Here is a 27,295-nt window from a genome sequence, read left to right on the forward strand (position 1 = left end):
TCAGACATACATCACAGCAGGATCCTCTATGACCCACCTCCCAGAATACTGGAAATAAAAGCAAAAACAAACAAATGGGACCTAATTAACCTTAAAAGCTTCAGCACATCAAAGAAACTATTAGCAAGGTGAAAAGACAGCCTTCAGAATGGGAGAAAATAATAGCAAATGAAGCAACTGACAAACAACTAATCTCAAAAATATACAAGCAACTCCTCCAGCTCAACTCCAGAAAAATAAATGACCCAATCAAAAAATGGGCCAAAGAACTAAATAGACATTTCTCCAAAGAAGACATACAGATGGCTAACAAAAACATGAAAAGATGCTCAACATCACTCATTATCAGAGAAATGCAAATCGAAACCACAATGAGGTACCATTTCACACCAGTCAGAATGGCTGCGATCCAAAAGTCTACAAATAATAAATGCTGGAGAGGGTGTGGAGAAAAGGGAACCCTCTTACACTGTTGGTGGGAATGCAAACTAGTACAGCCACTATGGAGAACAGTGTGGAGATTCCTTAAAAACCTGGAAATAGAACTGCCTTATGATCCAGCAATCCCACTGCTGGGCATACACACTGAGGAAACCAGAAGGGAAAGAGACACGTGTACCCCAATGTTCATCACAGCACTGTTTATAATAGCCAGGACATGGAAGCAACCTAGATGTCCATCAGCAAATGAATGGATAAGAAAGCCATGGTACATATACACAATGGAGTATTACTCAGCCATTAAAAAGAATACATTTGAATCAGTTCTAATGAGGTGGATGAAACTGAAGCCTATTATACAGAGTGAAGTAAGCCAGAAGGAAAAACACCAATACAGTATACTAATGCATATATATGGAATTTAGAAAGATGGTAACAATATCCCGGTGTACGAGACAGCAAAAGAGACACTGATGTATAGAACAGTCTTATGGACTCTGAGGGAGAGGGAGAGGGTGGAAAGATTTGGGAGAATGGCATTGAAACATGTAAAATATCATGTAAGAAAGGAGTTGCCAATCCAGGTTCGATGCACGATACTGCATGCTTGGGGCTAGTGCACTGGGATGACCCAGAGGGAGGGTATGGGGAGGGAAGAGGGAGGAGGGTTCAGGATGGGGAACACATGAATACCTGTGGTGGATTCATTTTGATATTTGGCAAAACTAATACAATTATGTAAAGTTTAAAAATAAAATAAAATTTAAAAAAAAGATGTAATTGAAGTAGTACTATGGGAAAAAATCTACATTTTTAAATGCATACACTGAAAAAAAAAAAGAAAGAAAGAAAGAAAGAGCTCAAATCAAGAACTAACTATCCAATCAGATCAGTTGCTCAGTCATGTCCGACTCTTTGCGACCCCATGAATCACAGCACGCCAGCCCTCGCTGTCCATCACCAACTCCCGGAGTTTACTGAGACTCACGTCCATCAAGTCAGTGATGTCATCCAGCCATCTCATCCTCTGTCGTCCCCTTCTCCTCTTGCCCCCAATCCCTCCCAGCATCAGAGTCTTTTACAGTGAGTCAACTCGTCGCATGAGGTGGCCAAAGTACTGGAGTTTCAGCTTTAGCGTCATTCCTTCCAAAGAAATCCCAGGGCTGATCTCTTTCAGAATGGACTGATTGGATCTCCTTGCATTCCAAGAGACTCTCAAGAATCTTCTCCAACACCACAGTTCAAAAGCATCAATTCCTCGGCACTCAGCCTTCTTCACAGTCCAATTCTCACATCCATACATGACCACAGGAAAAACCATAGCCTTGACTAGACGAACCTTTGTTGGCATACACCTTAAATAACTAGGGGAAAAAAAAACAAAACTAATTAAACCCAAAGGTAGCAGATGGAAAGAAATAATAAAGATTAAGTGCCAATGGATAAAATAAAGACTAGGAAAACAATAAGATATTCAACAAAACCAAAGGTGATTCTTTGACATGATTAACAAAATTGACAAAATTTAGATTCATTTTCTTAAAAAAAAAAGAGAGAAAACTAATTACTGCAATCATAAATGAAAACAGGGATATTACTAACAATATTACAAAAAAAAAGAATTATGAGAGAACACTATGAATAACTATACAACAAAACATTAGATAACATAGATGAAATGAACAAATTCCTAGAAATACACAAACTACAAAAAGTGACTCAAGAACAAATAGAAATTTTGACTAGATCCGTAACAAGTAAGGAGTTTGAATCCATAATCCAAAACCTCTAACACAGAGAAGCCTAGGTCCAGATGGCTTCACTTGTGAATTCTATGAAAATATTAAAAAGGATATATTTTCAATTTTTCCTAAATCTCTCCAAAAATTGAAGAGGAGTGAACACTTCCTAATTCATTCCATGGGGACAGGATTATCCTGATACCAAAATCAGACACATTAGAAGAAAACCACTGACTAGCATCCCACATGGATGCTGATATAAAGCTTCTCAACTATATATTAGCAAATAATTAAGCAGTATGTTAAAAAGATTATATATCATGATCAAGTGAAAATTATTGTTGAAATGCAAGGATAATTCAACGTACGAAAATAATATATTAAGAAAATTCAAGGAAAAAATCATGATTATCACAATTGGTGCAAAAAAAGCATTGGTGGCTCAGATGGTAAAGCGTCTTCTTGCAATGCGGGAGACCCAGGTTCGATCCCTGGATCGGGAAGATCCCCTGGAGAAGGAAATGGCAACCCACTGCAGTACTTTTGCCTGGAAAATTTCATGGATGGAGGAGCCTGGTAGGCTACAGTCCATGGGGTCACAAAGAGTCAGACACGACTGAGCAACTTCACTTTCCTTTCCAATACCTATTCATGATAAAAAAAAAAAAAAAAACTAGAAATATAACTTTCCAAACATAATAAAGGCCACATATGAAAAACCCAAAGCTATCAAAATACTAAAAGGTGAAAGAAAGCAAGCTTTTCCTCTAACAGCAGGAGCAAGACAAAGATGACCACTTTCACCACTTCTGTTCAACATAATAATGGAATTTCTAGTCAATAAAAGAAACAAAAGGACATTCAAATTGGAAAGGAAAATGTAAAATTCTCTGTTTACAGATGACATGATCTTATAAGTAGAAAATTCCTAAAAATTATACATACACACACACACAAATATAACTAATAAATTCAGCAAAGTTATAAGACACAAAGTCAAAAGACAAATATCAGTTGCATTTCTCATACTAACAATGAAAAAATCTGAAAAGGAAAATTTTAAAAATCACTAGAATCAATAAGAATAAAATATTTCTGAATAAATTAAAACAATGAAGTGAAAGACATTTAAAATGATACATAGAAAAGGAAAAACAACTTGGGGGTGGTGGCCAAGATGGCTGAGTAAGAAGGTCCTGAGCTCAGTTTTTCCCACAGGCATACCAACATTATAACTATTGATATTAACAGAGCAACAACCTAAGAAAACAACTAGCAAAAAAAGATTTTCCACAACTAAAGATATAAAGAAGGAATCACAGTGAGGCTAGAAAAAAGATGGAGATGCAGTACAGTTGAGCCTCACACCCCGAGGTTGGCAACTCACAAATAGGAGGATAATCACAACTGCAGGGGTTCTCCCCCAAAAAAGTGAGGAGTCTAAGCCCTATATCAGGCTCTCCAGCCCAAAGGTCTTGTATTAGGAAGATGAGTCCCCAGAATATCTGGCTTTGAAGGCCAGTGGGGCATGAAAACAAAAGAGTGAAAAGTCTGTAGGAAACAGAAGCTACTCTTAAAGTGGCAAGAAAATCTCACATACCCTGAGTCCCAGTGCAGATGCATATATTTGAAAGGAGCCTAGTCAGACTCACTAATTGATCTTGTAGAGCTTTCTGAACAATCAGCAAGCAACTGGGAACTCTCCTGGGGACACAGACATATCAGCAGACATTTGGAGGAGCTTGTTCTACCAAGAGGACACTGGTGCTGGCAATCACCATATTGGATTCTTCCCTGTACCATTTTAGCACTGGGACTTACCTGCCCAACAACAGCTGGCAACTTGATGCTTGGGCTCAAGTAGGCAGCCATCTGGGGACCTGGCCCCAGCTACTTGTGGGCCACTACCAGGTTCAAGCCTCCACACCAACCGAGCAGCCAGTGAGATGTTGGGACCCAGTTTTGCCCAGCAGTGTGCCGGCATAATCCCACCTCACCCAACCCCTGCAGCCAGCCACCCCCAGGACCCAGTCCCATAAAGCAGGGGGCCATAACCAGCTCTGAGCCTGGGCCCATGGGTCATGCAAACAGCCACATAGGGAACAAGCTCCACCTCCCAGTGGCCACTAGCTCCAAGTCTCCCTGAGCTACACAGACAACCACCTGAGAAGTCTACTCTCCCTTCTAGTAGGACTGCAGCCACTGCATGAGGCACAATCTTGTAGCCAACTAGGCCAGAGCCAGTCCTGCCTATGAGAATGCCTATATTAGTCAGCCCCACAACAACAAAAGGACATACACAGCCCACATAGGGAGAACTTCTGGAATATAAACTCTGGTGACCAGAGGTTAGTGTGCTTCTGGACTCATAGGATGTCTTCTACATAGAACTACTTCTCCAAGATTAGGAAATGAATCCAACTTAACTAACACAAAGAAATAAGTGCAGAAAATTGGACAAAATGAGAATACATAAGAAAATGTTCCAAACAAAGGAACAAAATGTGACATCAGAAAAAAAACTAAAAGTGGAGATAAGAAACCTAACACACACATGGACTGCAAGAATTAATATTGTTAAAATCACAATACTACCCAAGGCAAGTCCCTTGGACTGTAAGGAGATCAAACTAGTCAATCCTAAAGGAATTCAACCCTGAATATTCATTGGAAGGACTGATGCTGAAGCTGAAACTCCAATACTTTGCCTACATGATGAAAAAGCTGACCGGAAAAGACTCTATTGCTGGGAAAGATTAAAGGGAAATGGAGAAGGGGGCAGCAGAGGATAGCATCACTGACTCAGTGGACACGAATTTGAGTGAACTCTGGGAGATAGTGGAGTCCAGAGGAGCCTGGTGTGCTGCAGACCATGAAGTCACAAAGAGTCAGACATGACTTAATGACTGAACAATAGACAACAATAACCCAAGGCAATCTATAGGTTCAGTGTGATCCCTATTCAAATACCAAGGGCATTTTTCACAGTACTAGGACAACAAATAATTCTAAAATGGCATGGAAACACAAATGACACTGAATAACCAAAAGAATCTTGAGAAAGAACAATGCTGAGAGAATCATGCTGATTTCAAACTATATTTTTTAAAAAAACTACAATAATCAAAACAGTCTGGTGTTGACACAAAAACAGATGTACAGATCAATGGAATAAAAGAGAAAGCCCAGAAATACCTCACAATTATAAGGCTTATTAATTTAAAACAAAGAAGGCAAGAATATAGAATGGGGAAAAGACAGCCTCTTCAGTAAATAGTGTTGGGAAAACTGGACAGCTACATGCAAAAGAATCGACCTGGTCTACTTGTTCATAACATATACAAAAAATAAACTCAAATGGATTAAAGACCAAAACATAAGAACTGAAACCATAAAACTCCTAGAAGAACATAAGCAGTAAGGGGTTTACCATCGGTCTTAGCAATGCTTTTTTGGACATGTCTTCTTTGGCAAGGAAATTGAAAGTGAAATAAACAAATGAAACTTTGTCAAACAAAAAGCATCCATCAACAAAAAGAGAACCCACTGAATCGGATAATATATTTGTAAAGAAAAGACCCTGATGCTGGGAAAGATTGAAGGCGGGAGGAGAAGGGGATGACAGAGGATGAGATGATTGGAAGGCATCACCGACTCAATGGACATGAGTTTGAGTAGGCTCCAGGAGTTGGTGATGGACAGGGAAGCTTGGCATGCTGCAGTCCACGGGGTTGCAAACAGTCAGACACAACTAAGAGACTGAACTGAACTAAAACACTATATCTCTGAATAAGGGTTAATATCCCAAATATACAAAGAATTCAAACAGCTCAGCATCAAAAAATAAACAACCACAATTGGGTTTAAAAATGGAAAGAGTACAGGAATAAATATTTTTCCAGAGAAGACATGAAGATAGCTAACAGGCACATGAAAAAATGACCAATATCACTAATCATCAGTTCAGTTCAGTTCAGTTGCTCAGTCGTGTCCGACTCTATGTGACCCCATGAATTGCAGCACGCCAGGCCTCTCTGTCTATCACCAGTTCCTGTGGTTCACTCAAACTAACATCCATCGAGATGGTGATGCCTTCCAGCCATCTCATCCTCTGTCATCCCCTTCTCCTCCTGCACCCAATCCCTCCCAGCATCAGAGTCTTTTCCAATGAGTCAACTCTTTGCATGAGGTGGCCAAAGTACTGGAGTTTCAGCTTTAGCATCATTCCTTCCAAAGAACACCCAGGACTGATCTCATTTAGAATGGACTGGTTGGATTTCCTTGCAGTCCAAGGGACTCTCAAGAGTCTTTTCCAACACCACAGTTCAAAAGTATCAGTTCTTCGGTGCTCAGCTTTCTTCACAGTCCAAGCCTCACATCCATACATGACCACTGGAAAAACCATAGCCTTGACTAGACATACCTTTGTTGGCAAAGTAATGTCTCTGCTTTTGAATATGCTATCTAGGTTGGTCATAACTTTCCTTCCAAGAAGTAAGTGTCTTTTAATTTCATGGCTGAAATCACCATCTACAGTAATTTTGGAGCCCAGAAAAATAAAGTCTGATACTGTTTCCACTGTTTCCCCATCTATTTCCCATGAAGTGATGGGACCAGATGCCATGATCTTCGTTTTCTGAATGTTGAGCTTTAAGCCAACTTTTTCACTCTCCTCTTTCACTTTCATCAAGAGTCTCTTTAGTTCCTCTTCACTTTCTGCCATAAGGGTGATGTCATCTGCATATCTGAGGCTATTGATATTTCTCCCAGAAATCTTGATTCCAGCTTGTGCTTCTTCCAGCCCAGCGATTCTCATGATGTACTCTGCATATAAGTTAAATAAGCAGGGTGACAATATATAACCTTGACATACTCCTTTTCCTATTTGGAACCAGTCTGTTGGTGCACGTCCAGTTCTAACTGTAGCTTCCTGACCTGAATATAGGTTTCTCAAGAGGTAGGTCAAGTGGTCTGGTATTTCCATCTGTTTCAGAATTTTCCACAGTTTATTGTGATCCACACATTCAAAGGCTTTGGCATAGTCAATAAAGCAGAAATAGATGTTTTTCTGGAACTCTCTTGCTTTTTCCATGATCCAGCGAATGTTGGCAATTTGATCTCTGGTTCCTCTGCCTTTTCTAAAACCAGCTTGAACATCTGGAAGTTCACAGTTCACATACTTCTGAAGCTTGGCTTGGAGAATTTTGACTAATCATCAGACAAATTCAAATCAAAATCAGGTAAACTACCTTACAATTTTTATAATGACTATCATCAAAAAGCCAATAAATGACACATGATGATGAAGCAATAGAGAAAAGGCAACCTTTGTGCACTATTGGTCAGAGTGTAAATAGGTGCAGCTATATGGAAAAGAGTAAAAGGCTCCTCAAAAAATTAAAAATAAGACTACCATGTGAAAATGAAACTGTTAATCGCTCAGTCACACCTGACTCTTTGCAACTCAATGGACTGTATGTAGCCCACTAGGCTCCTCTGTCCATGTAATTCTCCAGGCAAGAATACTGGAGTGTGTAGCCATTCCCTTCTCCAGGGGATCTTCCCAAACCAAGGATCAAACCCAGGTCTCCCATTTTGCAGGAGAATTCTTTACCATCTGAGCCAACAAGGACTATCATATAATGCAGCAATTCCACTTATGGGTATTTTTCCAAAGGAAAAAAAAACTATAATACAGAAAATTATATGCTAAACCTATGTGCATTGCAGCATTATTTATAATAGAGAAGATATGGAAGCAATCTAAGTGTTCACTGGTAGATGGATGGATAACAAAGATGTGGTACACACAAACATACACACACACAAATGGAAGCCATAAAATAGAATGAAATCTGGCCATTTACAAAAACATGAATGAACCTGGAGGGTATTATGCTAAGTGAAATAAATCAGAAAAAGAAAAACACTGTATGATTTCACTTATAATGTGGAATCTAAAAACCAAAACAAATATAATAAACCAGAAACAAACTAACAGATACAGAGAACAAGCTGATGGTTGCCAAAGGGAAGGTGGGTGAGGGGTTGAGTGAAATAAGTGAGGGAGATTAAGAGGTACAAACTTGCAGTTATAAAATAAATAATTTGTGGGGATAGAAAAAAAGACAAACCATGTTTACATACTGAAAGGCAATATTATTAAGATGAACTTCTTCTCAAAGTGATCAACAGAGCAGACCATTCTAAAGTGAGGGGTACTCTAAAGTAGACAAATCTCTTACTTTTTCAAAGAGAAAAAATCAAATCACCAGAGACAAATGGATACATAAATTTCAATCAGTTCAGTTCAATTCAGTCACTCAGTTGTGCCCAACTCTTTTCGACCCCATGAATGGCAGCACGCCAGGCCTCCCTGTCCATCACCAACTCCCAGAGTTCACTCAAACTCATGTCTATCAACTCAGTGATGCCATCCAGCCATCTCATCCTCTGTTATCCCCTTCTCCTCCTACTCTCAATTTTTCCCAGCATCTAGGTCTTTTCCAATGAGTCATATCTTCGCATGAGGTGGCCAAAGTATTGGAGTTTCAGCTTTAGCATCATTCCTTCCAATGACACCCAGGACTGATCTCCTTTAGGATGGACTGGTTAGGACTCCTTGCAGTCCAAGGGACTCTCAAGAGTTTTCTCTAACACCACACTTCAAAAGCATCAATTCTTTAGTCCACAGCTTTCTTCACAGTCCAACTCTCACATCCATACAAGACCATTGGAAAAACCATAGCCTTGACTAGACAGGCCTTTGTTGGCAAAGTAATGTCTCTGCTTTTGAATATGCTATCTAGGTTGGTAATAACTTTCCATCCAAGGAGTAAGCGTCTTTTAATTTCATGGCTGCAATCACCATCTGCAGTAATTTTGGAGCCCCCCAAAATAAATTTTAAAACAGTTTCCACTGTTTCCCCATCTATTTTCCATGAAGTAATGGGACCAGATGCCATGATCTTCGTTTTCTGAATGTTGAGCTTTAAGCCAACTTTTTCACTCTCCTCTTTCACTTTCATCAAGGTCTTTAGTTCCTCTTCACTTTCTGTCATAAGGGTGGTGTCATCTGCATATCTGAGGTTATTGATCTCTTTCAGAAATCTGGATTCCAGCTTGCACTTCTTCTAGCCCAGCATTTCTCATGGTGTACTCTGCATATAAGTTAAATAAGCAGAGTGACAATATACAGCCTTGACGTACTCCTTTTCCTATTTGGAACCAGTCTGTTGTTCCATGTACAGTTCTAATTGTTGCTTCATGACTTGCATATAGGTTTCTCAAGAGTCAGGTCAGGTGGTCTGGTTTTCCCATCTCTTTCAGAATTTTCCACAGTTTATTGTGATCCACACAGTCAAAGGCTTTGGCTTAGTCAGTAAAGCAGAAGTAGATGTTTTTCTGGAACTCTCTTGCTTTTTCCATGATCCATCAGATGTTGGCAATTTGGTCTCTGGTTCCTCTGCCTTTTCTAAAACCAGCTTGAACATTTGGAAGTTCACGGTTCACATATTTCTGAAGCCTGGCTTGGAAAATTTTGAGCATTACTTTACTAGTGTGTGAGATGAGTGCAATCGTGCTGTAGTTTGAACATTCTTTGACATTGTCTTTCTTTGGGATTGGAATGAAACTGACCCTTTTCAGCCCTGTGGCCACTGCTGTGTTTTTCAAATCTGCTGGCATATTGAGTGCAGCACTTTCACAGCATCATCTTTCAGGATTTGAAATAGCTCAACTGGAATTCCATCACCTCCACTAACTTTGTTCACAGTGATGCTTTCTAAGGCCCACTTGACTTCACATTCCAGGATGTCTGGCTCTAGGTTAATGATCACACCATCATGATTATCTAGGTCATAAAAATCTTTTTTGTACGTTCTTCTGTGTATTCTTTCCACCTCTTCTTAATATCTTCTGCTTCTGTTAGGTCTATACCATTTCTATCCTTTATCAAGCCCATCTTTGCATGAAATGTTCCCTTGATATCTCTACTTTTCTTGAAGAGATCTCTAGTCTTTAACATTCTGTTGTTTTCCTCTACTTCTTTGCACTGATCACTGAGGAAGGCTTTCTTATGTCTCCTTGCTATTCTTGGGAACTCTGCATTTCAGATGCTTATATCTTTCCTTTCTTCTTTGCTTTTTCACTTCTCTTCTATTCACAGTTATTTGCAAGGCCTCCTCAGGCAGCCATCTTGCTTTTTTGGATTTCTTTTCCATGGGGATGGTCTTCATTCAGTTATTAGGTATATATTCTGAATTTCAGTTGCACATATCTATCCCTATCTGTAGGTCAGACAGAATGGTCCTTCTACAGGCTGTTGCTATATTCCTTAAGTCTGCCTAAGGGAATGTTTAGAATCACCATCTATGCAGAGATTAGGAGAGTTATATCATTCTGAATTGACTTTATATTAATTTCTATTGGGAACTAGGGACTTAGACCTCCTAACTACACTAACAACATAAATGATCTTTGCTCTTTCATTCCCTAAGTCCATTCTCATATTTGTCAATGCTTAGATCAATTATCTACATAACTGACTCAGTACTCTCCTTCATTTTAATCAACTTGCTGCAGAGACTTGACTGTAGATATTGACTATTCTGTGTTTTCTAATTGCTCATCTTAATAAAGTCTTGGATATGAAAGTAATCTGTACTGTGAGAGTTGGACTGTGAAGAAAGCTGAGCACCGAAGAATTGATGCTTTTGAACTGTGGTGTTGGAGAAGACTCTTGAGAGTCCCTTGGACTGCAAGGAGGTCCAACCAGTCCATTCTAAAGGAGATCAGTCCTGGGTGTTCTTTGGAAGGAATGATGCTAAAGCTGAAACTCCAGTACTTTGGCCACCTCATGCGAAAAGTTGACTCATTGGAAAAGACCCTGATGCTGGGAGGGATTGGGGGCAGGAGGAGAAGGGGACGACAGAGGATGAGATGGCTGGATGGCATCACCGACTCGATGGACATGAGTCTGAGTGAACTCCAGGAGTTGGTGCTGGACAGGGAGGCCTGGTGTGCTGCAATTCATGGGGCCGCAAAGAGTCAGACACTACTGAGTGACTGAACTGAACTGAAAGAGAGCAAAGGGGGTCTCCAGTGAAGATGGTGGAGTAGATTCATGTAAATATATCTTTAACAGGAAAATATGGAAAATAAAAAAGATACGGCTAAGACAGACAAAAGAGGTCAGTAATGTCCCAGAAAAACAGAACTGAAGAGTAATGAAGTGTACCCACCTTCCAGTGCAGGAGACTCAGGTTCATTTCCTGGTCACGGAACTAAGATCCCACGTGCCACAGGGCGACTAGGCCCACATGCCACAACCAAATCCATGCACCCCATCTTATGACCCTGCATGCCAGAACTAGAGCCCACACGCTCTGGAGTCCACGTGTCACAACTAGAGAGAAGCTCATGCACTGCAAGGAAGAGCCCATGTGCTTCAACTAAGATTTAATGCAGTCAAAAATAAATAAATTACTTAGATATTAAAAAATAAAGACACTTTTTTTAAAAATCAAGGGAACAAGAATCTCTATTTTATGTGAAATATTCTAAGAACAAGGAAGTAAAGAAAAGCCACAACTTGCTAGTAAAGTTGTATAGCAAAAAGAACACGCATACACTGCCTGTTGCTGTTGTTCTGTTACCCAGTTGTATCTAACTCTTTGCGACCCCTAGGGCTGCATCACGCCGGGCCTTCCTGTCCCTTACGATATCCCGAATTTTGCCCAAGTTCATGTCCATTGCATCGATGATGCCATCCAGCCATCTCATCCTCTGAGGTGCTCTTCTCCTTCTGCCCTCAATCTTTCCCAGCATAAGGGATTTTTCCAATGAGTCGGCTCTTCAGATGACCAAAATACTGGAGCATTAGCTTCAGCATCAATCCTTCCAACAAGTATTCAGAGTTGATTTCTCTTAAGATTGACTGGTTTGATCTCTTTGCTGTCCAAGATTCTCTCAGGAGTCCTCTCCAGCACCACAGCTTGAAGGTATCAATTCTTTGGCATTTTGCTTTCTTTATGGCCCAGCTTTCACAGCCATGCATGACCACTGGGAAGACCACAGAGCCTTGTTGGGAGAGTAATGTCTCTGCTTTTCAACACACTGTCTAGATTTGTCATAGCTTTCCTGCCAAGAAGCAATAGTCTTCTGGTTTCATGGCTGCAGTCACCATCATGATGTGCTCAGTGTATTGGTAAAACAGGGTGACAGCAGATGGCCCTGTCATACTCCTTTCTCAATCTTGAACCAATCAGTTGCTCCACACAGGGTTCTAACTATTGCTTCTTGACATGCATACAGGTTTCTCAGGAGACAGGTAAGGTGGAATGGTATTCCCAGCTCTTTAAGAGCCTTCCATAACTTGTTATGATCCACACAGGCAAAGGTTTTAGTATAGTCAATGAAACAGAGGTAGATGTTTCTCTGGAATCCCCTTGCTTTCTTTATGATCTGCAAATGCTAGCAATTTGATCTCTGCTTCCTCTTCCTTTTCTAAACCCAGCTTGGATATCTAGAAGTTCTTAGTTCACATGATGCTGAAGCCTAGAATACAAGATTTTAAGCATAACCTTACTAGCATGGGAGATGAGTGCAATTGTCTGATGGTTAGTACATCTTTAGTACTACCCTTCTTGGGAATTGGGATAAGGATTGATATTTTCCAGTCCTGTAGCCACTGGTAGGTCTCCCAGACTTGCTGACATATTGAATGCAACACCTTGATGGCATCATCCTTTAGGGTTTTGAATTCCATCACCTCCACTACTGGAATTCCACTACTGGAATTCCATCAACTCCACTAGCTTTATTAACAGCAGTGCTTCCTAAGGCCACTTATCTTCACACTCCAGAATGTCTGGCTCTGGGTGACTAATCACATCATCATAGTAACCTGGTTCATTAAGATCTTTTTGTAGTTCTTCTGTGTATTCTTTCCATCTCTTCTTGATCTCTTCAGCATCTACTAAGACTCTAACCATTTCTGTCCTTTATTGTGCCCATCTTAAGACAAAATGTTCCCTTGATATTTCTAATTTTCCTAAAGAGAGTCTTTCCCCTTCTGTTGCTTTCTTCTAGTTTTATGCACTTCGTGGATCACTGCCTTGTTGTGGTGAAGGGGCTTGCATAACTCAATGAAGCTATGAGCCATGCCATGTAGGGCCACCCAAGAGAGACGGTCATAGAGGAGAACTCTGACAGAATGTGATCCTGTGGAGGAGGGAATGGCAAATTACCCCAGTATACCTGCCATGAGAACTTCATGAACTGTACAAAAAGACATAACCTGATGCAAATGTAAATAACTGCATGTACAACAGTCTCCAACATATGATGCTTCAACTTACAAATTTTGACTTTATGATGGTGCAAAAGTGATAAGCATTAAGTAGAAACTGTACTTTGAATTTTGATCTTTTCCCAGGCTAACAATATGCAGTACCACACTTGTGATGCTGGGTGACAGCAGGGAGCAGCAGCTCCCAGTCAGCCCCATGACCACAAAGGGAAATAAATTGATACACTTAGGACATTCTGAACCCATATAATCATTCTGTTTTTCACTTTCAGTAGAGTGTTCAACAAGTTATATGAGGCATTCAATACTTTACTATAAAACAGGCTTTATGTTAGATGATTTTGCCCAACTGTAGGCTTATGTAAGAGTTCTGAGCACTTTCAAGGTAGATGAGGTCAACTATGATGTTTGGTAGGTTAGGTATATTACCTGCATCTTCAACGTACAATATTTTCAACCTATGATGGATTTATCAGGATGCAATCCCATCAAAAAAACAAGGAATATCCATACATTATCTGGATGGCAATTTGGCAATATCTAGCAAATGTGATGATAGATATACCCTTTGATTCAACAATATCAGTATTAGGTATAAAACTAGATAAACACTTAATACATTTGTAAATAATACCCCTACAATACTTTTTTCTTTTTCTTGTAGAGCTACTAGAAATACCTAAAAAAAAAAAATTGAAAGAACCTAAAAGTCCATCAACAAGAGAACAAACTGTGGAATATGCAAACAATGGAGCAGTACATAGTAATTAAAATGTAAGAACTAGAGCTACTTGTATAAATATAGATCTAACTCAAAACATTAGCTTGAGCAAAAAAAAGCTAGGTTACAGAATGATACAGCTGGAGTGTTACTATTCATATGCAATTTATATACGATTTTAAAATATGCAAACCAATCTTATAAATGATATAGATATATGCATATGTATGAAAATATATAAAAAATGAAGGTTGCTGGTTACCTCTAGGGAATATATGAAAGTAATCAGTCAGTCAGTTCAGTCGCTCAATCGTGTCTGACTCTTTGCGGACACATGAATTGCAGCACGCCAGGCCTCCCTGTCCATCACCAACTCCCGGAGTTCACTCAGACTCACGTCCATCGAGTCAGTGATGCCATCCAGCCATCTCATCCTCTGTCGTCCCCTTCTCCTCCTGCCCCCAGGAACAGGAAAAACATCTCTATTTTACTTGTTTCAGAAAATATCTGGATCAAATACCAAAAAAAAAAAAAAAAATGGTAAGGCTTAGAAGTATGCACAAAATTATTGATTTAGTGGTCATCTATTCCTCTCTAACAGATATAGCTCAGAATTTTTTAAAAGAAGGAAAAAACACACTAAGTTATTGATATGAACTGTATATAAGTCCAAGCATGTCATTTGGTACTTAGATATACTGGATATTTGATGAATGAGTGAATGAAGTAATGTATAAAACTCAGCCATATAAATCAAACTTATTCCCTTTATCTTACCTTTATCAACAGCAACTCTTTGTGTTATCCCCATGCCAGCTAGCATAAACAATATCATTAGGAGGCACTCTAATTGAAAAATCTGGAAACAAAAGTAAGAAAGAAAAATTAATCCTTTCCCTTTTTGCTCTGAGTATCTGGTGTCTCTACCACAGCACCCTCCCTTTGGAACAGTGATTTTTTTAAAAATTTTCTTCTGGGATGTTCCATATATTCCTCTGATACTGACTCATTGAACGAAGCATTATTGTCTGAAACATATTCTAAACCTCTCTCTTTGAAGGACATTAATGTATCACAGAAAAGATTAACTCATACAAACAATGAACTATTGTTCTTTTGTCAATAAATCTGTCAGCTTGTTTATTACTGCACAGCTGAAGAGTTTCAAGATTTTAAAAGATATAGATATTATAATACTTCAAGGCTGATTTGTTTCTTAAGATGACAAAAGAGAACAGAGGGCTTCAAGATGGCTGTTATAACTCTGTAAGTAAATCAAAAATATTCTTCTAGAGAGGTTGAAAACCAGAACCTAATAACAAATTCTATTATATGATAAAGGTAGTCTTAAAGCAATAGATCACAGATATTCAGAGATAATAAAGAACATAAAAATTATAAATCTCTTTGTATGTGTGTAATATGTCTGCTTTTTTTCTTCTTGCCAATTTTACAATCTTTTTTTTTCATTACAGTGTAGTAGATTTTCAAGGTTGTGCTAGTTTTAGATGTATAACAAAGTGTTTCAGTTATACATACTTATATATGTATTTTTTTTCAGATTATTTTCCCTTATATATTATTACAAAACAATGAGTATAGTTCCCTGTACTATACAGTAGGTCCTTGTTGGTTATCTATTTTATGTATAGGTTAATCCCAGACTCCTAATTTATCTCTCCCAGCCCTTCTCCTTTGGCAATTTGTATATACATTCATTTATTTCTTTTTTTTAGATTCCACATATAAGTGACATCATATGGTATTTGCCTTTCTCTATCTCGCTTATTTCCCTTAATATGATAAACTCTAGATCCATTCATGTTGCTACAAATGTCATTATTTCATTCTTTTTTTAAAAATGTATTTCAATATAGTTGATTTAAAATGTATTAATTGGGGGGAGGAGCCAAGATGGCGGAGGAGTAGGACGGGGAGAACACTTTCTCCCCCACAAATTCATCAAAAGAGCATTTAAACGTCGAGTAAATTCCACAAAACAACTTCTGAATGCCGGCAGAGGACATCAGGCACCCAGAAAAGCAACCCAACTCTTCGAAAGGAGGTAGGAAAAAATATTAAAAACAAAAAAAAGAGACAAAGAGGGAGGGACGGAGTTCCGTCCCGGGAAGGGAATCTTAAAAAGAGAGAAGTTTCCAAACATCAGGAAACCTTCTCACTGCCAAATCTGTGCCGAGCTTTGGAAGCACAGAGGGCAACATAACAGGGAGAAAAAATAAATAAACAATTTAAAACTCGCAGATTGCGAGCCCTACGGTAACTCCCCCAGCAGAGAAGCAGCGCAGACGCCTGCATCCGCCATTAGCAAACCGGGGCTGGGCAGGGAGGCGCGGCGTGGGCTGCATCGCTGAGAGTAAGAATCTAGCCTGAATACCCTGAGCGCTATCTGAGCGAAATAATTTGGGCTAGCAAACCAGACTGTGGGATACCTACCACGCGAAAAGCCAGCCCTAACCTAAGACCGCCAGGCCCGCGCACGGAACAAAGGACTGAACAGAGATAGCCGGCTGCAGACCTTCCCCCTCCGGTGACAGGCAGCCAGAGCTGGAAGGGGGCAATTGCAGCCCCAGAGAGACATTATCTATAAAATTGTAAGCAGGCTTCTTTGCTAACTAAAACTTCTTGGGGGTCTGGACGGTCAACATCTGCCTGAGAAGGTGCGCCGGTTTTACATCCAGATAACCGAGTGGCGGGGAGGCGATAAGTCGCAGCATTGGCGCTCGCCTGGGAAGAGCAAATTGGCGCTCGGACCTGGGAAGAGCACAAAACGCAGGCCCAACTGAGTCTGCGCCTCTGAGGACTACCCGAGTGCCTGAACCTGAGCGGCTTGGACCTGGGAGGTGCATGCAGCCCAGGGCCAGCCTCGGATTGTTCCCGGCGGAACAACCTAGAGTCCGAGCAGTGTGGACAGGGAGGCTACACGCGCCGTGAACAGGGGCAGACCCAGGGTGGCTGAGGCACTGCGAGCCCACGCCAGTGTTATTTGTTTGCAGCATCCCTCCCTCCCTCCCCACAGCGCGACTGAACAAGTAAGCCTAAAAAAAAAAAAAAAAGTGTCCTCCACCGTGCCCTTTGAGTCAGGGCGGAAACCAGATACTGAAGAGACTAGCAAACAGAAGAAGATATAACAGAGGGAAACGCCTTGGAAGCTACAGGCAATAGATCAAAACCCTGTGGTTACTACGGACTACATAGGAAGGGGCCTATAGATCTTGAGAAATATAAATCTGACCAAGGAACTAGCCAAAAATGAACTGAACCCACAACACCCAAAAAAAAAAAAAAAAAAAAGTCCTAGATATATTTTTATTATTTTTACGATCATTCTTTCTTTTTTTTTTTAATTAAAAAAAAATTTTTAAGTCCTCTATTGTTCCTTTAATTTTCACTTTTATAACCTATTATTTTGCAAAAAAAAAAAAAAAAGACCCTATTTTTTTTCTTCTTCAGCAAACTTCATATATATATATTTTATAATTTTTTGACCTTGTTTTTTTTGTTTGTTTGTTTTTGTTTTTTTCTTCTTTTCTTTAACATTGTATTTTTGAAATCCCAAACTCTACTCTAGATTTTTAATTTTCGCTTTTTGGTATATGTTATCAATTTTGTACCTATAGTTTTTTTTTATATAATTTCTGTGACTTTTTTTTTTTCTTCTTCTCTGTTTCTTTCTCTTCTTCTTTTATATAACATTGTATATCTGAAATTCCAAACTTTACTCTAGATTTTTAATTTATGCTTTTTGGTATTTGATATCAATTTGGTACCTGTATTTTCTTTATAATTTTTGTGACATTGTTCGTATTTGTTTGTTTGTTTTCTCTCTTTATTTTTCTTCTTCTTTTTTTTTTTTTTTTAACATTGTATTTTTGAAATTCCAAACTCTACTCTAGATTTTTAATTTTCGCTTTCTGGTATTAGTTATCAATTTTGTACCTGTACTTTCTTTATAATTTTCGCGACTTTGTTTGTTTTTGTTTGTTCGTTTTCTCTCTCTTTCTTTTCCTTCTTCTTTTCTTTAACATCATATTTTTGAAATTCCAAACTCTACTCTAGATTTTTAATTTTTGCTTTTATGTATTTGTTACCAATTTTGTACCTTTAAGGACCCAATCTTCAGGACCCATTTTTCACTAGGGAGTGAGATTACTGGCTTGACTGCTCTCTCTCCCTTTGGACCCTCCTTTTTCTCCACCAGGTCGCCTGTGTCTCCTCCCTAACCCCTCTCTACTCTACCCAACTCTGTGAATTTCTGTGTGTTCCAGACGGTGGAGAACACTTAGGGAACTGATTACTGGCTGGATCTGTCTCCCTCCTTTTCATTCCCCCTTTTATCCTTCTGGCCACCTCTGTTACCTTCCTCCTTCTTCTCTTCTCTGTATAACCCCGTGAACATCTCTGAGTGGTCCAGTTGTGGAGTGCACATAAGGAAGTGACTACTGGCTAGCCCACTCTCTCCACTATTGATTCACCTCATCTCATTTGGGTCACCTCTAACTCCCTCCTCCCTCTTCTCTTCTCCATGTAACCCTGTGAACCTCTCTGAGTGACCCTCACTGTAGAGAAACTTATCATCTTTAATGTAGATGTTTTATCAATGGTGCTGTATAGAAGGAGAAGTTTTGAAACTACTGTAAAAATAAGACCGATAATCGGAAGCAGGAGACTTAAGTCCAAACCCTGACTCCAGGGAACTCCTGACTCCAAGGAACATTCATTCACAGGAGCTCATCAAATGCCTCCATACCGACACTGAAACCAAGCACCACACAAGGGCCAATAAGTTCCAGGGCAAGACATACAAAGCAAATTCTCCAGCAACAAAGGAACACAGCCCTGAGCTTCAAGATACAGGCTGCCCAAAGTCACCCCAAAACTATAGACATCTCATAACTCATTACTGGACATTTCATTGCACTCCAGAGAGAAGAAATACAGCTCCACCCACCAGAACAACGACACAAGCTTCCCTAACCAGGAAACCTTGACAAGCCACCTGTACAAACCCACACACAGCGAGGAAACACCACAATAAAGAGAACTCCACAAACTGCCAGAATACAGAAAGGACACCCCAAACTCAGCAATTTAAACAAGATGAAGAGACAGAGGAATACTCAGCAGATAAAGGAACAGGATAAATGCCCACCAAACCAAACCAAAGAGGAAGAGATAGGGAATCTACCTGATAAAGAATTCCGAATAATGATAGTGAAATTGATCCAAAATCTTGAAACTAAAATGGAATCACAGATAAATAGCCTGGAGACAAGGATTGAGAAGATGCAAGAAAGGTTTAACAAGGACCTAGAAGAAATAAAAAAGAGTCAATATATAATGAATAATGCAATAAGTGAAATTAAAAACACTCTGGAGGCAACAAATAGTAGAATAACAGAGGCAGAAGACAGGATTAGTGAATTAGAAGATAGAATGGTAGAAATAAATGAATCAGAAAGGATAAAAGAAAAACGAATTAAAAGAAATGAGGACAATCTCAGAGACCTCCAGGACAATATTAAACGCTACAACATTCGAATCATAGGGGTTCCAGAAGAAGAAGACAAAAAGAAAGACCATGAGAAAATACTTGAGGAGATAATAGTGGAAAACTTCCCTAAAATGGGGAAGGAAATAATCACCCAAGTCCAAGAAACCCAGAGAGTCCCAAACAGGATAAACCCAAGGAGAAACACCCCAAGACACATATTAATCAAATTAACAAAGATCAAACACAAAGAACAAATATTAAAAGCAGCAAGGGAAAAACAACAAATAACACACAAGGGATTCCCATAAGGATAACAGCTGATCTTTCAATAGAAACTCTTCAAGCCAGGAGGGAATGGCAAGACATACTTAAAATGATGAAAGAAAATAACCTACAGCCCAGATTATTGTACCCAGCAAGGATCTCATTCAAGTATGAAGGAGAAATCAAAAGCTTTTCAGACAAGCAAAAGCTGAGAGAATTCAGCACCACCAAACCAGCTCTCCAACAAATACTAAAGGATATTCTCTAGACAGGAAACACAAAAACGGTGTATAAACTCAAACCCAAAACAATAAAGTAAATGGCAATGGGAACATACTTATCAGTAATTACCTTAAACGTAAATGGGTTGAATGCCCCAACCAAAAGACAAAGACTGGCTGAATGGATACAAAAACAAGACCCCTACATATGTTGTCTACAAGAGACCCACCTCAAAACAGGGGACACATACAGACTGAAAGTGAAGGGCTGGAAAAAGATTTTCCATGCAAATAGGGACCAAAAGAAAGCAGGAGTAGCAATACTCATATCAGATAAAATAGACTTTAAAACAAAGGCTGTGAAAAGAGACAAAGAAGGTCACTACATAATGATCAAAGGATCAATCCAAGAAGAAGATATAACAATTATAAATATATATGCACCCAACACGGGAGCACCACAGTACGTAAGACAAATGCTAACAAGTATGAAAGGAGAAATTAACAATAACACAATAATAGTGGGAGACTTTAATACCCCACTTACACCTATGGATAGATCAACTAAACAGAAAATTAACAAGGAAACACAAACTTTAAACGATACAATAGACCAGTTAGACCTAATTGATATCTATAGGTCATTTCATCCCAAAACAATGAATTTCACCTTTTTCTCAAGCGCACATGGAACCTTCTCCAGGATAGATCACATCCTGGGCCATAAAGCTAGCCTTGGTAAATTCAAAAAGATAGAAATCATTCCAAGCATTTTTTCTGACCACAATGCAGTAAGATTAGATCTCAATTACAGGAGAAAAACTATTAAAAATTCCAACATATGGAGGCTGAATAACACGCTGCTGAATAACCAACAAATCACAGAAGAAATCAAAAAAGAAATAAAAATTTGCATAGAAACGAATGAAAATGAAAACACAACAACCCAAAACCTGTGGGACACGGTAAAAGCAGTCCTAAGGGGAAAGTTCATAGCAATACAGGCACACCTCAAGAAACAAGAAAAAAGTCAAATAAATAACCTAACTCTACACCTAAAGCAACTAGAAAAGGAAGAAATGAAGAACCCCAGGGTTAGTAGAAGGAAAGAAATCTTAAAAATTAGAGCAGAAATAAATGCAAAAGAAACAAAAGAGACCATAGCAAAAATCAACAAAACCAAAAGCTGGTTCTTTGAAAGGATAAATAAAATTGACAAACCATTAGCCAGACTCATCAAGAAACAAAGGGAGAAAAATCAAATCAACAAAATTAGAAACGAAAATGGAGAGATCACAACAGACAACACAGAAATACAAAGGATCATAAGAGAGTACTATCAACAATTATATGCCAATAAAATGGACAACGTGGAAGAAATGGACAAATTCTTAGAAAAGTACAACTTTCCAAAACTGGACCAGGAAGAAATAGAAAATCTTAACAGACCCATCACAAGCATGGAAATTGAAACTGTAATCAAAAATCTTCCAGCAAACAAAAGCCCAGGTCCAGACGGCTTCACAGCTGAATTCTACCAAAAATTTAGAGAAGAGCTAACACCTATCCTGCTCAAACTCTTCCAGAAAATTGCAGAGGAAGGTAAACTTCCAAACTCATTCTATGAGGCCACCATCACCCTAATACCAAAACCTGACAAAGATCCCACAAAAAAAGAAAACTACAGGCCAATATCACTGATGAACATAGATGCAAAAATCCTTAACAAAATTCTAGCAATCAGAATCCAACAACACATTAAAAAGATCATACACCATGATCAAGTGGGCTTTATCCCAGGGATGCAAGGATTCTTCAATATCCGCAAATCAATCAATGTAATACACCACATTAACAAATTGAAAAATAAAAACCATATGATTATCTCAATAGATGCAGAGAAAGCCTTTGACAAAATTCAACATCCATTTATGATAAAAACTCTCCAGAAAGCAGGAATAGAAGGAACATACCTCAACATAATAAAAGCTATATATGACAAACCCACTGCAAACATTATCCTCAATGGTGAAAAATTGAAAGCATTTCCTCTAAAGTCAGGAACAAGACAAGGGTGCCCACTTTCACCATTACTATTCAACATAGTTTTGGAAGTTTTGGCCACAGCAATCAGAGCAGAAAAAGAAATCAAAGGAATCCAAATTGGAAAAGAAGAAGTAAAACTCTCACTATTTGCAGATGACATGATCCTCTACATAGAAAACCCTAAAGAGTCCACCAGAAAATTACTAGAAATAATCAATGACTATAGTAAAGTTGCAGGATATAAAATCAACACACAGAAATCCCTTGCATTCCTATACACTAATAATGAGAAAACAGAAAGAGAAATTAAGGAAACAATTCCATTCACCATTGCAACAGAAAGAATAAAATACTTAGGAATATATCTACCTAAAGAAACTAAAGACCTATATATAGAAAACTATAAAACACTGGTGAAAGAAATCAAAGAGGACACTAATAGATGGAGAAATATACCATGTTCATGGATTGGAAGAATCAATATAGTGAAAATGAGTATACTACCCAAAGCAATTTATAGATTCAACGCAATCCCTATCAAGCTACCAACAGTATTCTTCACAGAGCTAGAACAAATAATTTCACAATTTGTATGGAAATACAAAAAACCTCGAATAGCCAAAGCGATCTTGAGAAAGAAGAATGGAACTGGAGGAATCAACCTACCTGACTTCAGGCTCTACTACAAAGCCACATTTATCAAGACAGTATGGTACTGGCACAAAGACAGAAATATTGATCAATGGAATAAAATAGAAAGCCCAGAGATAAATCCACGCACATATGGACACCTTATCTTCGACAAAGGAGGCAAGAATATACAATGGATTAAAGACAATCTCTTTAACAAGTGGTGCTGGGAAATCTGGTCAACCACTTGTAAAAGAATGAAACTGGACCACTTTCTAACACCATGCACAAAAATAAACTCAAAATGGATTAAAGATCTAAACGTAAGACCAGAAACTATAAAACTCCTAGAGGAGAACATAGGCAAAACACTCTCCGACATACATCACAGCAGGATCCTCTATGACCCACCTCCCAGAATATTGGAAATAAAAACAAAAATAAACAAATGGGACCTAATTAACCTTAAAAGCTTCTGCACATCAAAGGAAACTATTAGCAAGGTGAAAAGACAGCCTTCAGAATGGGAGAAAATAATAGCAAATGAAGCAACCGACAAACAACTAATCTCAAAAATATACAAGCAACTCCTACAGCTCAACTCCAGAAAAATAAACGACCCAATCAAAAAATGGGCCAAAGAACTAAATAGACATTTCTCCAAAAAAGACATACAGATGGCTAACAAACACATGAAAAGATGCTCAACATCACTCATTATCAGAGAAATGCAAATCAAAACCACTATGAGGTACCATTTCACACCAGTCAGAATGGCTGCGATCCAAAAGTCTACAAATAATAAATGCTGGAGAGGGTGTGGAGAAAAGGGAACCCTCTTACACTGTTGGTGGGAATGCAAACTAGTACAGCCACTATGGAGAACAGTGTGGAGATTCCTTAAAAAACTGGAAATAGAACTGCCTTATGATCCAGCAACCCCACTGCTGGGCATACACACTGAGGAAACCAGAAGGGAAAGAGACACGTGTACCCCAATGTTCATCGCAGCACTGTTTATAATAGCCAAGACATGGAAGCAACCTAGATGTCCATCAGCAGATGAATGGATAAGAAAGCAGTGGTACATATACACAATGGAGTATTACTCAGCCATTAAAAAGAATACATTTGAATCAGTTCTAATGAGGTGGATGAAACTGGAGCCTATTATACAGAGTGAAGTAAGCCAGAAGGAAAAACATAAATACAGTATTCTAACGCATATATATGGAATTTAGAAAGATGGTAACAATAACCCTGTGTACGAGACAGCAAAAGAGACACTGATGTATAGAACAGTCTTATGGACTCTGTGGGAGAGGGAGAGGGTGGGAAGATTTGGGAGAATGACATTGTAACATGTAAAATATCATGTAAGAACCGAGTTGCCAGTCCAGGCTCGATGCACGATACTGGATGCTTGGGGCTAGTGCACTGGGACGACCCAGAGGGATGGTATGGGGAGGGAGGAGGGAGGAGGGTTCAGGATGGGGAACACATGTATACCTGTGGTGGATTCATTTTGATATTTGGCAAAACTAATACAATTATGTAAAGTTTAAAAATAAAATAAAATAAAAAAAATGTATTAATTGCAAGTGTACAGCAAGTGAATCAGTTATGCATATACATATATCCACTCTTTTTTAGATTCTATTCCCATATAGGTCATCACAGAGTATTGAAAGGTTACCTGTACTATACAGTAGGACCTTATTAGTTATCTACTTTATACATGTCAATCCCAATCTCCAAATTATCCCTCTGCCTCCCCTTTCCCCCTGTACATGTGTGAGTCTATTTGTCAATTTTTTTATATTAAATCAAAACTAAACATCTAAATATCCAGTGAAAGAAAGTGAAAATCATCCATACAGCAAAGTTTTGATCAGAATATTAGTCTCTGATCCTTGGTTTAGTGCACTTTTTACAAATGTCTTATTCATAGTTAAAGCCATTTATTATTATTTATGGAAATTCAGTGAGTGAAGGGGGCAGCATTTATGCACTGTTGGAAGTACTGCATTTCAGACATTTAACTTCAATATAATCCAAGATTCATTTCAATTCATGCAGCATACAGAATAGAGTTCAAGCACCAATTTTAAACTAAAGGAACCAGCTACCTCCCAGAATACTAGAAACAAATCTGAGCAGTTTTACAGGCCTTTCATCAAATAAAAAGTTCATTGAGGCTTCAGGGAAGAATAGAAATTTTGACTCATTTCATAACTTTAGAAATATAACACATGGTTCATTTTGTTGTATCTGCTCACTATTTCTTAACTGTAGCAAATTTACCTTAAGAATGTAAAGGATCTTTTACTGGTCTCAAGCCTAGGAACAAAGACACACACACATGCACATACACAAAGACACATACATATACAAGGAATTTTCATATCAATTGTCTCATCTTATGTTGGTAAGGATTAAGGAGATGTATCTAAATACCTGGAATACTAGAAAGCTGCTTTTTACTGGATTTTGCTTAGTGGGATAAGTGCATTATCATGCAAGAGAGCATTACAACCAAGAGAGGTGATAGGGTGAATGTGAATCTTCACAGCAATAGTATTTGCCTATCATAAAATTTAGAGAGGAAAAGTAATGGCTATCCCTTAACATCAGTGCATCAGAGCTTGGGTTGGTTTGTCTGATGCTGACATGAAATGAGCCACCAATTCACGCAGTAATATCATACAGGAACTTTCGATTAGGGAAAACCAAGTAAGGTTCAGTGATCAAAATAGCAGCCACCTGCAGCCTATGCAGTGTAGGCACATGTCTAAGGTAGAAATTCAAGAATCTTTCAAAAAACTAACTTCTCCAAAAAAATGGGAAGCTGTACACATTCAAAAAAAAAAAAAAACACAGAATAGGAATATGAGAATTTAGGTTATCTTATAAAATCCTCCATTTACATACTCATTGATCCTGCACTCTTGGCCAAAGGAATGCACTGTTTAGTCTACCCACTAAGTGACACCAACCTAAGATGACAAGAGGTGCTTTAGTGACTATGAATAATGACTTATTGAAAAGAGACTGAGTATGAGATTTTATACGAAAACCTAGGGCTTCCTTGGTAGCTCAGATGGTAAAGCATCTGCCTGCAATGCAGGAGACCCGGGTTCAATCCCTGTGTTGGGAAGATCCCCTGGAGAAGGAAATGGCAACCCACTTGAGGACTCTTCCCTGGAAAATCCCATGGACAGAGGAGCCTCGTAGGTTACAGTCCATGGGGTTGCAAACACTCAGACATGACTGAGCAACTTCTCTCACTCACAAGATTTCCTAAATACGATGAGATTTTTTTTTCTAGATCCAAAATAAATGCAAAATTAATTGGAAAATTCAAGAATTTAGAGACTGTTTCACCAGTGAAAGAATTATGAAAGCCTAAGTAAAGATGTTCAAGCTGGTTTTAGAAAAGGCAGAGGAACCAGATATCAAATTGCCAACATCTGCTGGATCATCAAAAAAGCAAGAGAGTTCCAGAAAAACATCTATTTCTGCTTTATTGACTATGCCAAAGCCTTTGACTGTGTGGATCACAATAAACTGGAAAATTCTGAAAGAGATGGGAATCCCAGACCACCTGACATGCCTCTTGAGAAATCTGTATGCAGGCCAGGAAGCAACAGTTAGAACTGGACATGGAACAACAGACTGGTTCCAAATAGGAAAAGGAGTACGTCAAGGCTGTATATTGTCACCCTGTTTATTTAACTTATATGCAGAGTACATCATGAGAAATGCTGGGCTCAAAGAAGCACAAGCTGGAATCAAGATTGCCGGGAGAAATATCAATAACCTCAGATATGCAGATGACACCACCCTTATGGCAGAAAGTGAAGAGGAACTAAAAAGCCTCTTGATGAAGGTGAAAGAGGAGAGTGAAAAAGTTGGCTTAAAGCTCAACATTCAGAAAACGAAGATCATGGCATCTGGTCCCATCACTTCATGGGATATAGATGGGGAAACAGAGGAAACAGTGTCAGACTTTATTTTTTGGGGCTACAAAATCACTGCAGATGGTGACTGCAGCCATGAAATTAAAAGACGCTTACTCCTTGGAAGAAAAGTATGACCAAACTAGATAACATATTGAAAAGCAGACATTACTTTGCCGACAAAGGTCCATCTAGTCAAGGCTACGGTTTTTCCTGTGGTCATGTATGGATGTGAGAGTTGGACTGTGAAGAAAGCTGAGCACCGAAGAATTGATGCTTTTGAACTGTGGTGTTGGAGAAGACTCTTGAGAGTCCCTTGGACTGCAAGGATATCCAACCAGTCCATTCTGAAGGAGATCAGCCCTGGGATTTCTTTGGAAGGAATGATGCTAAAGCTGAAACTCCAGTACTTTGGCCACCTCATGGGAAGAGTTGACTCATTGGAAAA

The sequence above is a fragment of the Bos javanicus genome, chromosome X (assembly GCF_032452875.1).
Source record: "Bos javanicus breed banteng chromosome X, ARS-OSU_banteng_1.0, whole genome shotgun sequence".
Lineage (NCBI taxonomy): Eukaryota > Metazoa > Chordata > Mammalia > Artiodactyla > Bovidae > Bos > Bos javanicus.